We start from the raw sequence: 18,685 nt of genomic DNA on the forward strand, positions 1-18,685 counted from the left end.
TATTACCATCTCAAGCACGGTCGTGTATTGCTTAATACTTGTAAGTTACATGGAAAAATCACAGTACTTGTAAATACTTGTAATTGACGGTAGAAAGAAACACACATTCTTGCCTCAAAACCTCCTGGATCTAAGACAGGGCATCACCCCTAGTATAGACAAGCTTCTTTCTGTTTCCCTGAAGTTCTGAGGTAAAGGTGGAAGAAAAAGATGGGAGCTTGTAGGAGGGGTAGTAGGTGAGAGTGACGTCTGAGCAGAGGGACCGGGAGGTGAGCTAAGAACCGAGCGGGCCTTGCAGGGAGAGGAGCCCGCTCTCGGGGGTGGAGAGACCAGAGACAATCTCTCATTTCTTTCGGGCTGTGGTTTTGCTCTCTTGCCTCCATTATTACTGTTGTTCCCTGTCAGTAGGGAGAGAACTAACTTGAAGTTTCTTGAGTGATGACTGAGCACACGTGCTTAGTTGCCTACAGCTGAGCTCAGTTGAGGGGCGGCGTGGGGATGCACCTGGGATGGGGGTGGTCCTTGAGCTGTGGAGCACCGCCCCAGCAAGGCAGGGGGGTGGGGCCGGGGCATGGGCCACACAAGGCCCTGAAACCCAGCCAGGCCCCGCGGGGCTCCTGGGCTCTTAAGCCCTTCTGTGTCCCCATTTCTTGGTTAAAGGAAAGAGGCTTCATTCAGCCCGAATGACCTTCCCTGAGTTCCAACAGGTAGGTTCAAATAAATGCTGACTAGGGAAGGGAGGCGGAGAAGGCAATGGCACCCCACTCCAGTACTCTTGCCTGGAAAATTCCATGGATGGAGAAGTCTGGTGGGCTGCAGTCCATGGGGTCGCTAAGAGTCGGACACGACTGAGCGACTTCCCTTTCACTTTTCACTTTCATGCATTGGAGAAGGAATTGGCAACCCACTCCAGTGTTCTTGCCTGGAGAATCCCAGGGACGGCGGAGCCTGGTGGGCTGCCGTCTCTGGGGTCGCACAGAGTCGGACACAACTGAGCGACTTAGCAGCAGCAGCAGCAGGGAAGGGAGGGGATGTGGAAACGAGGGAGGAACCATGCAGAAGCAGAGCAGCTGTGGGGAAGGGTCTCTGTCCCCCGCACCCCCAAGGGTTACCCAGAACACTATCTTGGAGCTGGTTTGAAGGTGCAGAAACCCCCACCAGGTGGGAGAAGTTAACGGTATGCTGCCTGCAAGCACTTAGATCCCAGACCAGTTAGGACCAGAATGTTGATGGCATTGCTGGCCCAAATCTTGGCTTTCTCTGCCTACCAAAGCTGAATGAAAAAATATGGAGACAAAGTTTGGAGGAAATAGAAAGGTGGCTTCAATCCTCAGCCACAGAGAGGCGAACACGGTGGGCTCATGGCTCAAGAGCTGTGCCCCCCATGAGGAGCCCAGGGCTTCCATGAGAATAGGGCTCGCAGTAGCTGGTGAGGGGGAGTAAAGGTGTTCGGCTCTTGATGTCTTTGTGTTGCGTTGTTTCAAAGACAGTCACAGGCTGGCATCAGTAACCCAATAATTGAGTCTGGCTGTTCGGTGGCTCTATGGCCTTCTTTCTGATGTGTAACTACAAGGGGAAGAGTGTTGTAAGGATAAACACTAGGAATGCAGAAAAGTAAACAGATACAGACATGCAGAGTTAGGAGCAGTTAAAGTACAAAAAAAAAAAAAAAAAAAAAAAAACTAGGAATGTTCAGGCCTGTTCTCTTTATCTTCTTTGTTCTCAGGATTGGGAAAGTAAAAAACTCATTCCTCTTTTTACTCTGTCACTGCAACAATGGTTCCGACTCCCCGTCACCCCAGCACCGGTCCATCAGAAGGACGTGCACGGGCTGATCACGCCCTCCGTGAACCATCACTATGAAGCTCCCCACCGCCCCTTCCAGGTCTTACACCAGTTCTGAGGGCATGAGGCCACTGTGCACCCTCTACCTGGCAAAGCAATGAAACTACTGTACATCACCCCAGACTCTGTCTCTGAGATTTAATTCCGTGGCTGGTACAGAGACCAGATTTGGCTTCAGCCCCTGCAGCCCACCTGGCAGGGTCTCCATGGGGTCACTAAAAGGGAGGGGTTTCCAGAAAGAGAGACCCCTGTGCAGGGGGAGGGTTAGTGAGACGTGGTGGTAGTGATGATTTTAGAGTCTGCTGTTTGCTGGGGAAGGCGCAGGAGAGCAGAAATGGTAGACTGAATGTGAGGTTTGTGAGAACCCTCCTCTGTGGTCCCTGACTCTGAGGAGTAAGCTTGACACTCTTTGCAGAGGTGCTGCCTGGACCAGACTTTTGGAAAGCATCAAAGGAAAATATCATCAAGCCCCAAGTGAATATACTGCATCTTAAGAAGTCCGTAATTCCCTGGTAAGTGAAGGAAGTAGGATGTAAAACAGTATTTGGAGATGCCATTTTTTAGATGTATGTACGCCCATATCTGAGCTTCCTGGGTGGCTCAGTGGTAAAGAATATACATGCCAATGCAGGAGATGTGGGTTCTATCCCTGAGACAGGAAAATTCCCTGGAGCAAGAAATGGGAACCCACTCCAGTATTCTTGCCTGGAGAATTCCATGTACAGAGGATCCTGGTGGGCCACAGTACATGGGGTTGCAAAAGAGTCAGCCATGACTAAGTGACTGAGCACACACGCACAGCCACGTCTGTATGCTCTAAATAAGCTTGTGTGTGTACACACAGGTGTATACAGGGGCACCACGTCTGTATGCTCTAAATAAGCTTGTGTGTGTACACACAGATATATACAGGGGCACCACATCTGTATGCTCTAAATAAGCTTGTGCATGTACACACAGGTATATACAGGGACACACATGGCGAATGTTCATTTAAGTCACTCTCTCTGGATGGCTGGAGTATAAACGCTCTTCTGATCAGGAAGAGAAGCCTTTGGCCCAGGACTCACGTTTTGAAAGGGCATTGAAAGTCACATTTCTAATGTCACCAAAAGAAGGTATTTATTACTTTTAACACAAAAAGTTTTATTGCCAGAATTTTATTGTTGTTGCATGGAGTAGAGACAGTACCGATTTGAATGCTGAATGTTTGAGAAGTGTGTTTCCAGCCAGTGACCCTCAGCTCTTCTGCAGCCCCGGTCCACTGCTAGAAGCTGAAAACCTGAGTGGACTGCCCCGGGGACACTTCTAGGGGTCCAGGATTTCTGCCTCCTCCACAAAGCATTTTTCCTCCACTTTCTCCCAGTTTTCCTACAGCAGAAATGACACAAACCAGACAGAGGATCAGAAAACCTGGGTTGGAGTCCAAGCTTCAACACAGATTGATTTGTGTCATTGGGGTAAATTAACTTCTCCAAGTCTCTCTGCATCTAAAAATGGAGATATTCGTAACTACCCTAGGATTTCCTTAGGAATTTAGCCAGATGATACATACATATAAATGTATATAAATATAAACAAAACCAGGTGATGTGCAGTAAGTCCTGAACTCTCAGACAAACGCAAGGTGGGGTGGTCTGTCTCGGAGAGTCCCGCAGAGAGAAGAGCCTGGCAAGCTACAGTCTATAGGGTCACAGAAAGTCGGACACGACTGAAGCGACTTAGCACATACACAGTTTATTTAAATCAATCCTGTATTAAACAAAACTGTAAACATGTTTAAACCTAAAGAGCTAAGTCCTCTAAAACAAAAACAGGCAAACTGGGAGACTAGGGCAAGAATAAGCGGGCCTTTCACAGGGCATTCAGCTGCCTTCCCTGCGGGCTAGGACCGTTCTGTGCCCGAGGTGTGAGAGTCAGCTTAGTTCCGAGCAAGAAGCTCCGCTGGTGGTCCAGTGGCTAGGATGTCACCTTCCAATGCAGGGGATGCAGGCAGCCCTAAAATCCAGCAGGCCTCGTGGGCAAAAAAACAAAACATAAAGCAGAAGTGATGTTGTAACAAATTCAATAAAGACTTTAAAAATGGTTCACATTAAAAAAAAAGTTCCAACCCTAAAGCACTCCAGGGCTCCAGCTGTGTGGCCGGCCCTTCACTAGACCTAGGAATCTGGGAGCTCAGATCTGTGCTGATGTCTCCCAGGAGGAGAGAGGAGCGGAATCTTTAGAGAAGTGCTGTCCAGCAGGCGGAAGAAGCAGCTGAAAGACTGTCCTTTGTTTCTCTCGCCCCTCAATGGACCTGAATCAAAATCCAATTCATGACCCCCGCCTGGACTTCTCAACCCCTCTTCTCCACCCCCACATTCACCCTGAACCCCCACTCTCAACAGCCTCTCAGAAACCACACCCCCAGATACTCCTCCTGTGCCCAGCCTGTGGGGCTTGTACTCCCTCCCCTCCCCTTTGTGGTTTGCTGTGCTCTTTATTTCTATCACTTACAGCAAAAGTCCCTGCAACTCTCCCTTCAGGGTAAGGCTTCCCAGGCTCCTCTTATGATTTTGATCACAAAAAGCCTAGCACCTGGTGTTTTAAAGGGTAAGCTGGGGGACTTCCCTGGTGGTCCAGAGGTTGTGATTTCCCCTTGCATTGCAAGGAGGGGTGTGGGGGGGGGGGTCTTCCCTGGTCAGGGAACTAAGATCCCACATGCTGAGCAGCCAAAAAACCAAAACACAAAACAGAGGCAACATTTTAAACAAACAAAGACTTTACAAATGATCCACATGAAAAAAAATTTTTTTTAAATCTTAAAAAAAAAAAAAAAAAGGTAGGTTGGGCTGGGACTGAGCGCCAGGGTGGCTGAGCAGAAGGAAAATGCTGGCGATTTACTAGCCTGCTCTCCCTCTGTTTAGCAATGAATGCTGGGTCCCAAAACGTTCAGGTATTATCTGCTGTTCACTGCACGTGTCTCTGCCTTTGTGTGACATGCATTCTCTTCGGTGATTTGAGCGGGAGAGGGAAGTCTGTGAACACTTGCACCAAGGAAAACGTAACTCACACACTTGCTCACTTGTGTTGTGATGACGCCATCATTTAAAAAGCACATGCGTGACTACCTTCAACATGCCGATGTTTCAGTTTGGGTGTTTTCTGCTATACGCAGTCACAGAGTAAAAACAGCCCTTCTCCCACCAGTGGGCCCAGCGCAAGGATGGCAGCGGAACCCGGAGAGGCTGGTGGCGAGGTCTGTGCCGGGAGCTTTACTTGGGGAAATCAGTAAGCGCGGTGCAATGCCAGCTTCCCCTTGGGAGGAGCACTTCACAGGCGGCGCAGCGATGACAGCCTGGTTCTTTTGAACACACGCCTAATTTTTTTTGGCAAACTGTACAATCTGCGATTGTTCCTGTGATTGGTATAGGCTTAGAACTATCTCCAAAAGCCTTGGAGTCCAGCCAAACGTCATTCAGATTTCTTTGTGGGATATGACTCCTAACGAGCAGGAAGGATAGAAGAAGCATTCAGAAACACCAGGAATCTTCACTAAGCACCAACACTCAGGGACTGGACAGGGCGTCAGGGGTGAGCAGTGGACGGAACGCACAGGCAGGTCTGGCTCAGCCCCTTGTGGGGTCACTGCTCCTTTCTCCTGGGTCCTGGTGCACACGGTCTTGTTCGTGCCCTCCGAGAGTCTGTTTCCCCAGCCTGTGGAAGTTCTGTAATCAAATCCCACTGACCTTCACAGTCAGATTCCCCAGGAATTCCCAGTCCCTTTGCTGGGTCCCTAGGTTGAGATATCTGTTGTCGGGCCTAGACCCTTCGCATCACTGCGAGAACTTCTCTAGTATAATTGTTCTCCAGTTTGCTAGTTGCCCACCTGGTGCTTCTATGGCAGGGCTGATGGTGACCTCCTCCAAAAAGACTCCGGGAGATGGTGACGGACAGGGAGGCCTGGCATGCCGCAGTCCATGGGGTCGAAAAAGGTCCGATGTGGCTGAGTGACTGAACAACAGTAATGGAGCAGAGTTTCCCTGGAGAGGTGGGAGCAGGTCAAAGCTTGCCTGGAGCGGCTTTAAAGAGAGGGGAAGAAGAGAGACAAGTCAGTGAGAAAGGGGTACCGGTGCAAACAAGAGTTGTTGGTTTTTTTTTTTAGGTGGAGGAGGGTGGTCAGAGAGATCTAAATACATTTTTTATAGGAAAATAACATCATATTTGTATGATGATGGGCATGACCCTGGAGAAGGAATGTGAAGAGTGAAATTGTTAGCTGCTCAGTCGTGTCTAATTGTTTGTGACCCCATGGGCTGTAGCCTACCAACCAGGTTCCCTGTCTATGGAATTCTCCAGGCAAGAATACTTGAGTGGGTAACCATTCCCTTCTCCAGGGGATCTTCCCAACCCAGGGATCAAATCCAGGTCTCCTGCATTGCAGGCAGATTCTTTACCATCTGAGCCCCTTAGACGGGAAGCCCAGGAACAGGAATACTGAACACACACGGCAGATAGTTATGTGACTAAATATGGCTGATGGGTATTGGGGAAGAAAGAGTTTTCCTCTACCCTCTTGAGTTGAGTAGTGACGGGGCATGTGAACTAAATTAGTGCAAGACAACAGGAGAAAAGGCCAGTTTTTATTCAGGTACACAGACGAAAAGAGATAATGTTACTCAAAGGTGTGGTTAGAACTGGTGGCTCATAGTCCATCTTAATAGGGGAAGGGGGGGGACCAAAGGGCACTTATCTAAAAGCAAAGATAAATGGGCTTTTCAGGAAATATGTATCTTTGTGATAAGGTTTCTTTCAGTTCAGTTCAGTCGCTCAGTCGTGTCCGATTCTTTGAGACCCCATGAATCACAGCACGCCAGGCCTGCCTGTCCATCACCAACTCCCGGAGTTCACTCAAACTCATGTCTATAGAGTTGGTGATGCCATCCAGCCATCTTATCCTTTGTTGTCCTCTTCTGTTCCTGTTCCCAATCCCTCCCACCATCAGGGTCTTTTCCAATCAGTCAACTCTTGGGATGAGGTGGCCAAAGTATTGGAGTTTCAGCTTCAGCATCAGTCCTTCCAAAGAACACCCAGGACTGATCTCCTTTAGGATGGATTCGTTGGATCTCCTTGCAGTCCAAGGGACTCTCAAGAGTCTTCTCCAACACCACAGTTCAAAAGCATCAGTTTTTTGGCACTCAGCTTTCTTCACAGTCCAACTCTCACAGCCATACATGACCACTGGAAAAACCATAGCCTTGACTAGACAGACCTTTGTTGACAAAGTAATGTCTCTGCTTTTCAATATGCTGTCTAGGTTGGTCATAACTTTCCTTTCAAGGAGTAAGCATCTTTTAATTTCATGGCTGCAATCACCATCTGCAGTGATTTTGGAGCCCCCCAAAATAAAGTCTGACACTGTTTCCACTGTTTCCCCATCTATTTGCCATGAAGTGATGGGACCAGATGCCATGATCTTTGTTTTCTGAATGTTGAGCTTTAACCAACTTTTTCACTCTCCTCTTTCACTTTCATCAAGAGGCTTTTGGGTTCCTCTTCACTTTCTGCCATAAGGGTGGTGTCATCTGCATATCTGAGGTTATTGATGTTTCTCCCGGCAATCTTGATTCCATCTTGTGCTTCTTCCAGCCCAGCGTTTCTCATGATGTACTCTGCGTAAAAGTTAAATAAACAGTGTGACAATATACAGCCTTGACATACTCCTTTTCCTATTTGGAACCAGTCGGTTGTTCCATGTCCACTTCTAACTGTTGCTTCCTGACCTGCATACAGGTTTCTCAAGAGGCAGGTCAGGTGGTCTGGTATTCCCATTTCTTTCAGAATTTTCCACAGTTTATTGTGATCCACACAGTCCAAGGCCTTGGCATAGTCCATAAAGCAGAAATAGATGTTTTTCTGGAACTCTTGCTTTTTCCATGATCCAGCGGATGTTGGCAATTTGATCTCTGGTTCCTCTGCCTTTTCTAAAGCCAGCTTGAACATCAGGAAGTTCACGGTTCACATACTGCTGATGCCTGGCTTGGAGATTTTTGAGCATTACTTTACTAGCATGTGAGATGAGTGCAATTGTGCGGTAGTTTGAGCATTCTTTGGCATTGCCTTTCTTTAGGATTGGAATGAAAACTGACCTTTTCCAGTCCTGTGGCCACTGCTGAGTTTTCCAAATTTACTGGCATATTGAGTGTAGCATTTCACAGCATCATCTTTCAGGATTTGAAATAGCTCAACTGGAATTCCATCACCTCCACTAGTTTTGTTCGTAGTGATGCTTTCTAAGGCCCACTTGACTTCACATTCCAGGATGTCTGGCTCTAGGTGAGTGATCACACCATCGTGATTATCTGGGTCGGGAAGCTCTTTTTTGTACAGTTCTTCTGTGTATTCTTGCCACCTTTTCTTAATATCTTCTGCTCCTGTTAGGTCCATACCATTTCTGTCCTTTATCGAGCTCATCTTTGCATGAAATGTTCCCTTGGTATCTCTAATTTTCTTGAAGAGATCTCTAGTCTTTCCCATTCTGTTTTCCTCTATTTCTTTGCATTGATCACTGAGGAAGGCTTTCTTATCTCTCCTTGATATTCTTTGGAACTCTGCATTCAGATGCTTATATCTTTCCTTTTCTCCTTTGTTGTTTGCTTCTCTTCTTTTCAGAGCTATTTCTAAGGCCTGCCCAGACAGCCATTTTGCTTTTTTGCATTTCTTTTCCATGGGGATGGTCTTGATCCCTGTCTCCTGTACAATGTCACGAACCTCTGTCCATAGTTCATCAGGCACTCTGTCTATCAGATCTAGTCCCTTAAATCTATTTCTCACTTCCACTGTATAATCATAAGGTCCTACTTGAATGGTCTAGTGGTTTTCCCCACTTTCTTCAATTTAAGTCTGAATTTGGCAATAAGGAGTTCATGATCTGAGCCACAGTCAGCTCCCGGTCTTGTTTTTGCTGACTGTATAGAGTTTCTCCACCTTTGGCTGCAAATATAATCAATCTGATTTCAGTGTTGGCCATCTGGTGATTCCATGTGTAGCCTCTTCTCTTGTGCTGTTGGAAGAGGGTGTTTGCTATGACCAGTGCACATTCTCTTGGATGTAGCCAAGCAAACAATACCCAGTTGGGGATGTGACTGGTGATAGAAGCAAGGTCCGATGCTGTAAAGACCAATATTGCATAGGAACCTGGAATGTCAGGTCCGTGAATCAAGGCAAATTGGAAGTGGTCAAACAGGAGATGGCAAGAGTGAACGTCGACATTCTAGGAATCAGCAAACTAAAATGGACTGGAATGGGTGAATTTAACTCAGATGACCATTATATCCACTACTGCGTGCAGGAATCCCTTAGAAGAAATGGAGTAGCCATCATGGTGAACAAAAGAGTCTGAAATGCAGTACTTGGATGCAATCTCAAAAACGACAGAATGATCTCTGTTCATTTCCAAGGCAAACCATTCAATATCATGGTAATCCAAGTCTATGCCCCAGCCAATAATGCTGAATGAAGAAGCTGAAGTTGAACGATTCTTTGAAGACCTACAAGACCTTTTAGAACTAACACCCAAAAAAGACGTCCTTTTCATTATAGGGGACTGGAATCCAAAAGTAGGAAGGCAAGAAATACCTGGAGTAACAGGCAAATTTGGCCTTGGAGTATGGAATGAAGGTCTCTTTAGGTGATCTCTTATCCCAGTGATTCCATCTCCGGTGATAAAAGTTGTGAAACTCCCAGGGAGGGGATTTATGACACCTGAGTTCTCCGGCAAGGCTTTGCTTTTAGACAGATAAGGAGAGTTCAGGGTTCCTGCCTGTAGATCGTCAGGTGGCTTCGGCTCCAGTGCTGTGGATGCCACAGCGGCCTGTTCTATACGGGAGTCGGTGGGACACTGACTGTTGGTTAAAAGCAGCCAAGCTCCACAGGCCTTCAGGAGAAAAGTCATTTCCTGGTGTCATAGTTGCAGATTTCTCCTCCTCCTCCGCCAAGGTGACGACCTTGGCTAAGTGAGATGGTGGGTCAGCTTCAGTGTCTCCTCTTCAGTGGACAAATGTCCTTTGCCTCAGAGATCTAGAGTTAGCTGTCTCACTGATACATTAAACCTTCGGGGTTTGCATTTGTGAGTTAAGTTTAGAAACTGCGTACATTCATTTTCAGGAGAATTTGGCATATTAGAAGATTTAACAGATTCTAGTTTAAAATGTGTCACTGAATCGGGCGTATGGGCTGTGATTTTAAGTTGAAATCTCTCTCACTTTGTAAGAAGCATGAAAACACTAAGAGCATCTTAAGACTCACCAGGCTTTCTCCCTTACAGGTTTGCTGCTGCTGCTGCTGCTAAGTCATGTCAGTTGTGTCCGACTCTGTGCGACCCCATGGACGGCAGCCCACAGGCTCCCCCGTCCCTGGGATTCTCCAGGCAAGAACACTGGAGTGGGTGGCCATTTCCTTCTCCAAGGCATGAAAGTGAAAAGCGAAAGTGAAGTCGCTCAGTCGTGTCCAACTCCTAGCGACCCCATGGACTGCAGCGCACCAGGCTCCTCCATCCATGGGATTTTCCAGGCAAGAGTACTGGAGTTGGGTGCCATCGCCTTCTCCCCCTTACAGCTTTACTGGGATGTAATTGACATAGCTGCTCAGTCATGCCTGACTCCGCAGCCCCATAGAGTGTAGCCCGCCAGGCCTCTCTGTCCATGGGATTCTCCAGGCAAGAGTACTGGGTGGGTTGCATGCCCTCCTCCAGGGGATCTTCCCAGCCCAGGGATTGAACCTGTGTCTCCTGCATTGGCAGGCAGATTATTTGCCATCTGAGCCACCAGGAGTAGGGGAATAAGACACCCAGCACGATCATTTGACTTACATATGTCATGAAATGATCATGACGACAAGTTGGGGAGCATCCATCTTCTCATTTAGCACCAGTATTGTGAGTTGAAATTTCTAGATTTATGAAACTTAAGTTTTAAATCTTATTAAGGGGACCTTTGTTTGTCCGGAAATTGCCTGTTTATTATTATCCATTATTCGTTTCCTCATGCATCTCTAAGGTGACTTGTAATAAGAGAGAACCATTTATAAGCTTTAAAAGCTTAAGGAAGAACTATGTTTTTATATCTGGCTTTAGCTAATTGAACATGGATGTTAAAAATATATCTTTCTGAATGTTTTTCTGGGCAAAAGAATAACACAGGTGACCCTCAGGGTCATAAAAAGTCCCATTGACAGTTCTGTGTGTAATTTTATCTCATACCCACATTTACATAGGGATTTTTTTCTGTCCTTTTAAAGATTTTATTTATTTTTAATTGGAGGATAATTGCTTTACAATATTGTATTGGTTTCTGCCAAACATTGACGTAAATCAGCCCCAGGCACACACACACATCTCTCCCTTCTGTGTTGGATGTCCCTCCCACCTCCCACCCCTCTAGGTTAACGAAGGTCTAGGAACCAGCAGGAATCCCAAGGCGGTAGCTGGGGTGCTGTGTATGCATACACTTCCAAGAGTTCTCAAGTTGCTTTCTGAAAAGTGTCACATATGCAGAGTGAATTGGACTAAAGTTGTCAAATCTTGATTTATTATCTTTGAAACTAGGTGTCAGTGATCATAAGATGGTTTGAGGGATTTCCCTGGAGATCCAGTGGTTAGACTCTGTGCTTCCATTTCAAGGGCATGGGTTTGATTCCTGGTCTGGGAACCAAGATCCCATCAGCTGCAAAATAAAATAAAAGCAATGATATGTATCTACAAAAATTTCTTTTAAAATTAAAAAATTATTTCAGCTAAATATATACATTAATATATTTATAATAGATATATTAAATTATAAAATATTAGCATAAATATTAACATATTTATATATTTATTAATAGTATAATATTATTTAAATGTATTGAATATACCATAAATATATTAGATATAAATATGTTATTAACATAAAAAATATATATTTAGCTCAAAACATGCATATATATATGTGTGTGTATATATATATACACACATATACAACACACAGAGAAATGGAAGTGAAGGTTCAACAGTGATAAAACTCTGGCCTACCAAATTGCTCCAGAGCTTTAGAAAAAAAAATTAGCAGAGTTCTGAAGGCATGAACTGCGTGGAGGCAGAAGGCACGTGTGATGGGAGCTGGTCTCTGTGAGACAGGCGCTCCAGGGCCGCCTGCTGAGGTCGTCACATGACTGTATTTCTTGGCTCATTTGGACCGAAGAAGTAGAAATTTGAAGCTTATAAACATTGTCTCTAATAAATACCTCTCGTGGACAATAAGATCATTCAGCTCTCTATAGCTGCCCTAAGTTGATCTAGTAACTTATAAAGTTTAACAAGAGAGAAACAATAAAAAAGCATCTAACATTTACTAAGGGCTCAGCTACGTCCCAGGAATTATCTTAAGCTCTTCATAGGCAAGTGTTAACTCCTTCAGTCCCCACAGCCTTTGAGGTGGGTGTTAATATTGTCCTCATTTAACCAGTGCTGAGCCAGAGGAGATGGAGTCTCACATTGCACAGCCAGTCAGCGGCAGCACAGAGACAGGACCCCCGGGCCCCTGACCCTCCACCCGCCCCCCAAATGGGCTGCAGTCACGGCCAGCACCACCACCATCTTTCATGCCAGCCCTGCGGCTGCACAGGCTTCCCTGGTGGCTCAGAAAGTGAAGAATCTGCCTGCAATGCAGGACATGTGGGTTTGACCCCTGGGTCGCGAAGATCCCCTGTAGGGGGAAATGACTACCCACTCCAGGATTCTTGCCTGGAGAATCCCACGGACAGAGGAGCCTGGCAGGCTACAGTCCATGGGGTTGCAAAGAGTTGGACACAGCAGAGTGACTAACATACACTCAAGGCTGCACAAGAGGAATTCTTGCAGGTTGGTTCTCTAGAGGGTGGAGGAGGATTGTTTTTCCAGGTTAGGAGAGCTGATGAGGAAGTAGCGCCTCTGCTGACAATGTAAACCTTGCAAGACTCAGGGAGAAGCCAGCCTTCCCTCTAGTGGTGCAGAAAGGGCTTGTGACTCAACGTGGAACTTCCACATGCCACTCAAAGAAGAAACAAGCAAAAGGAATATTTCAAGGCGGCCTAGTCACCGTCTATTTGTAGGTTTTTTCTTTGAGTGTGCAGTTTAGCTCAGAGCACCTGGACTGGGTGAAGATGGTGTGAGTGACCACAGACCCCAAAGCCTGATGCTTTGCGATGGAAACCAAGGCTCCCATCTGCAGGGAGCTCAGGGGTGGCTTGCTTTTGTCCAATGACTCACAATCTTGAAGACGCTCTCTCTTCACTTCTGACGGATTCCCCATAAATGGTCTTTCACACTTGGGTTTTCAGTTCTTATAATTCCCAAGTCAAACAGTTAATCATCTTTAAACAAATACTAAGCTGACTTTGAAGAACCATTACCTGAAGAAATTCTTTATGAGATAAAAAAAAAAAAGGATTTAGTAAAAATCATTCACAACACTTCTAATTTATTGTTTCATGAAGCTGAATTTTCAGAATAGGGTCTCTTTAAAAAGTGTAGCTAGGGAATTCCCTGGTGTCAGTGGCTAGGACTCGGCCCTTTCACCGCAGGGGCCCAGGGTTCAATCCCTGGTTGGGGAACTAAGATCCGACAAGCTGCACAGTGCAGCAAAAAAAAAATAACACAAATAAAATAACACATGTATCCATTTATACCTACACCAGTATCAAGAAAACACTGAATTATCAAACTTCCCAGGCTTCCCTAGTGGCTCAGAGGGTAAAGAATCTGCCTGCAATGCTGGAGACCCAGCTTCAATCCCTGGGTGGGGAAGATCCCCTGGAGGAGGAAATGGCAACCCACTCCAGGATTCTTGCCTGGGAAATCCCATGGACAGAGGAGCCTGGTGGACCACAATCCAAGGGGTCCCAAAAGAGTTGGACATGACTGAGCAGCTAAACAACAAGAGCAATAATGGAGATGCTTCTGGGATTTACAACAGGCAGGTCAGCTTGAGAGAAACAGCAAGTATCTGGTGACTCTGGTCAAAGGGGATGTGTTTTTCAAAATGTTTTCTTCTTGTGACCCTTTTTTGTGGGGGGTGTTCTTTTTTATTTTCATTTAAACTAGTTTCTGTTTTTTAAGAGAAGGCTCAGTGAGACACATGGTCAAATACAAATATTAGAGAAATGTTTTTTTCCTCCACCGCCTCCTTCCTTTCTATCCCCCAGAGGTAATCTCTGTATATACTTGCCTTTTAAAGAAAAATATTCGTGTTGCACAACCCAGTGTCTGGATCCAAGTTTTTAAAAAGTGAAAGACAAATGCTTCCAAGGAACTGCCCCACTCGCTTCTCTTTTTGTAAATACCAGCCACTGGTTCTACCAGGCTCTTGGAAAGATTAACCGATATCACAGCTTAAGATATCTTTTTCTGCTCCCGTACAGCACAGGGAACTCTGCTCAATGTTATGTGGCAGCCTGGATGGGAGGGGAGTTTGGGGGAGAATGAAGTGACATGAAAGTCGCTCAGTTGTGTCTGAGTCTTTGTGACCCCATGGGCTACACAGTCCATGGAATTCCCCAGGCCAGAATACTGGAGTGGGTAGCTGTTCCCTTCCCCAGGGGATCTTCCCAACCCAGGTCTCCCGCATTGCGGGCAGATTCTTTATCAGCTAAGCCACAAGGGAAGCCCATCTGTGGGAAAACGTATACACGTGTGTGTAGGTCTGAGTCCCTTTGCTGTTCACCTGAAAACTCACAATATTAACCAGCTATACCCCAGTATGAAATAAAACGTTAAAAAAAGAAGATATCTTTCTCTAACTACATCAAATAATGTCTTCACATTCACTCAATCTTGGAAGAGATCAATACATGTTGATTGATCAAATAAGTTGTTTTTGGTTCACTAAAGAGCCGTTTAATGAGAAAATAGTAAATAAGCATATAGCCATCACTCTTAACTTCCCTTACCACGTGAAGGATGTTCTAATGTTTATGTGTGCTCAGTCACATAGTCGTGTCCGACTCTGCGACCCCGTGGACTGTAGCCTGCCAGGCTCCTCTGTCCCTGGGATTCCCCAGGCAAGAATACTGGAGTGGGTTGCCATGCCCTTCTCCAGGGGATCTTCCCGACCCAGGGATCGAACCCAAGTCTCCTGCGTCTCCTGCATTGACAGGCAGGTTCTTTACCACTGAGCCACCTGGGAAGCCAATGCAAAATAAAAAGTTTTTAAAAAAGAAATGTAAGCTCCCTACTTAAGACATGTATTTTGGGAACGGAAGAAAGAAAGGATCATAAAGGAAAAATAAAAAGAAGGAAGGAAAGGACAGGAAGGAAACAGCAAGGGCCAGCAGGAGAAAGAGTCAGGATCAACATTTTTTTGTCCTGGAGATGATCCTCGGGCTCCAGGCTCAGCGGGTACGTGTTTCAGGACCTGCTTCTCCCTCCTGCGGCTCAGCCTTTGGCCATTTCATTCCTCATTAGCACCTTCCCCAGGAAGAAGAGCAGAGCCACCGAAGCTCAGATCTGTCGATTCTGCAGTTATCAGGTCTCGTCAAGACTGAGCTGGGAGAAGACAAGACGCAGCCAGAATAGAGGCTGGGGCTGTGTGTGGCTTTCCACTCGCTCTTTCTCATCTCTCTTGACTCGGACATCTCTGTGCGGGAGTCCCAGTCCTACGTGTCCACCTCCCCGCCATCCATGCATACTTAACCCTGGTCGACTGTCCTCAGTGGCTCTCCACTCCCTGTCTGGCGGCTGCTGAGTTTGCCCTTCCAACCAAAGTAAGCTGTTGATTGCCAGATTGTGCGGCCTTTTCTTAGTCCGTGAGTGGTACTGGCACTATTGTTGCTCGGTCATTAAGTCATGTCCAGCTCTCTGTGACCCCACGGACTGCAGCACGCCAGGCTCCTCTGTCCTTCAGTATCTCCCAGAGTTTGCTCAGATTCGTGTGCATTGTGTTGGTGATGCCTTCCAACCATCTCCTCCTCTGCCACCCCCTTCTTCTGCCCTCAGTCTTTCCCAGCATCAGGGTCTTTTCCAATGAGGACACTAGCAGTTACCCAACTCCACTTGCCTTCCCTCTGGGCTGTCCTAGCCTGGAGGCCATGCACCCAGCTGAAAGCCCACGTCTTCAGCCTCCTTGGCAACCAGAAGTGTCCAGTGAGATGCAGGTAGAATTATGCACGGGGACAGGCATCCGGGAAGGTCATCAGGCGGGTCTTCTGGCAGCTTGAACCTGGCCAGAACCTCCTTTTCCACTCAAACCTGAGGACTTAAGATAATTAAGGAAACATTTTCCTAGGACTTAGACAGTTCAGCCTGACAGAATTCTCCCTCTTCCCTAAAGCAGGTGTGGGATGTGTCCTGGCTGGGCAGGAGGGGCGGGTGTGGGCAGAGGAGAGTTTCCAGGTAAAACCTTGGGAATGACTCTGGCTTGTCCCTCCTGGTGGTGGGTGACATGTCCAGAGATTGCAGAGCTGCCAGGAGTTGGGGAAGCAGGCGGGCAGGAGTCAGAGATAGAACCCCACCTTCAGAACCAGCCAAGGTCAGGCTGAAAGGGGCCACCTCTTAGCCAAGACAGGATGGAAATGCCCAGGTCTCTGCCCTTGCTGGAGAGTCTGAGGGAGGCCGGGGTTGGGGAGCACTCTGCCGCCTCCTCCAGGGCCCGGATGCTGCACCTTCGGCGGGGCTGGACCCGGTGGGCGGCAGCTCAGGGACCCAGTGGCAGAGCCTCAGGAGGGTGTGCAGAGGTCACTGGCGAGGCCTCACCCCAGAACTGGGCCCCAGGGCTCCGTGAGTCACCGTGGCATGGAGCACAGCCCTTGCTGGCCGGTTTCCCCAGTGACGCATCTCCCTGGTGCGTGTGGTCACCGCACAGGCTGGTCTGGGGGTTTGTGCCAAGTTTTCGGTCATCTACAGGAGAGGCCGTCTTAGACACGAAGAGCGGCTAACAGATAACCCTCAGCAGAGCAGGGGAGTGTGCAGGAGTCGGGCAATTCCTACTTCTCTTCTGAGGCTCAGTTTCCTCAACTCTAAAATGGAAACAGTAAAGCTGCCATGCTGTAACAGCTAACCAAGGTCATGAATTTAAAGCAGCAGATCTCAAACTTCATCCATCTGAAGAGCATTCATCTTGCTAAATTTTTATTAAATTAAAAAATTTAATTAAAAATAATCATTTATTCTTGTTAAAACACAGATGACAGAGGCCTGCCACCAGAGTTTCTGATTTCATCGAGCCAGGTGGGGCCTGAGAATTTGCATTTTGAACAAATTCCCAGGTGCTGCTTCTGCTTGTTGGGGGGTTGCACTTCCAGGACCCCCGCTGGAAAACACCGGGGCTCTTCTGGAGGCTTGTACACGCAGTGTTCACGAGTGCCCTTCCTTCCTCTTGTTCACGCACCAGGCGTCTGTAACACGAGGCTTAGAACGATGACTCGGTTTCTGGCACACATGCTATTAATAATCGCTTGGTCTTCTGACATCAGCCTGGTGTGCAAGTAAGTAGCTGCAGTATAATATAATCTTTCTAGGAATGACGTTGTTGTGTGGTCGCTCAGTCGTGTCTGACTCTTTGCAACCCCGTGGACTGTAGCCCTCCCAGGCTCCTCTGTCCATGGGATTTTCCAGGCAAGAGCACTGGAGTGGTTGCCGTTTCCTCCTCCGGGGCTCTTCCTGGGGATAGACCCTGCATCTCCTGCATGTCTTGCATTGGCAGGCGGGTTCATTACCAGAGCCACCTGCGAAGCCTTCCAGGGATAGTACCAAAGTACCAGGCACAGTACCTTCCAGCTTAGTACCAAAGCTAATATTTGTGCAGACTCTCATGAGCAAACTTATACTTGATCGTCACCAAGTCCTGGTTTTGCAGGAGAGGACGCCGAGGCTGAGAGAGCTTAAGGAACCCGGTGAAACTCACGCAGCGGGCCTGCGGCTGACCCCAGCCTCAGACACAGGCCTTCTGACCTTACAGCTACGCTCTTCCCACTGAGTGCAGCCAACATGGCTTTCTGTTATTGCAAACTCAAAGGAAGGCAGGTCTACCCCCTTTGCCATACACCTTTAATGAGGGGACTGATTTGCTGCCAAGTCCCTAAGTGCAAAGGATTTATCGCTTCCAGCCCTGGGAGCAGCCAGAAAGTGTGGGTGTGGCTGGTTTGTCAGTGCTGGTCCCGAGGCACGCTCGGCCTTAACCAAGGACTCCGCAGCAGCTCCTTCCATGAGAAATCCTGCCCTCCTGCGGACTTCACTCGAACAGGGATGCTCCCCCAAGGCCCCCATCCTGGAGGACTATGTTAGCTCTGATGTGTCAAGGAGGAAAGAGTTCCGAGCCACGTTCAATCAGTGAAACTGCTGAAAAGCACTCGGAAATGACATTCCGCCCAGGGAAGAGGAGAGCCAGCCACTTCCCAGAGAGAGAAGTCCCTGGGGTGAACAAGAGGCCACTGGTCTCCTATGCAGGAGGGTGTGCAGCCAAAAAGACTCTCGCTCCAGTGCAACAGGGGATGGAGGCTCAGCTGTGAGGAGCAGGCACGGGGTCAGCTGGGGAAGGGAAGAGGCTGGGGCCACACAGACCCGGCTGCCTCCTGGGCTCCTCCGCATGCAGGGCAGCCCCCGGCATGTTCCCAGCCTCTGCACACACCTCTGGGGGCAGCCACAGGAACTAACGAGGCTCTCGCCCACAGGGCCCATCCGCTCCCTGCCTCTGCCTGCTGGGGCCCCCCTGTTGAGCGCCTTTGTCTTATTTTGCTTGTGCCATTACTTTGGTTTCCTTCCATCTTCCATCAGAACATTGCTCCTTTTTAGAAACTTTTAATTTAGGGTGGGGGGATAGCTGCTTACCAAAGTTGTGATAGTTCTAGGTGG

At 47.6% G+C, this 18,685-nt stretch overlaps 1 long non-coding RNA gene across 1 annotated transcript; it reads left to right on the top strand.

Annotated features, from left to right (window-relative positions):
• Positions 1-551: 551 nt before the first annotated feature.
• LOC123332485 lies at positions 552-10,212 on the top strand. Its single transcript, XR_006549247.2, has 3 exons — positions 552-707; positions 2,261-2,357; positions 10,151-10,212. It is a non-coding gene; the product is annotated as an uncharacterized LOC123332485 (long non-coding RNA).
• Positions 10,213-18,685: the final 8,473 nt, after the last annotated feature.

The sequence above is a fragment of the Bubalus bubalis genome, chromosome 3 (genome assembly GCF_019923935.1).
Source record: "Bubalus bubalis isolate 160015118507 breed Murrah chromosome 3, NDDB_SH_1, whole genome shotgun sequence".
NCBI lineage: Eukaryota > Metazoa > Chordata > Mammalia > Artiodactyla > Bovidae > Bubalus > Bubalus bubalis.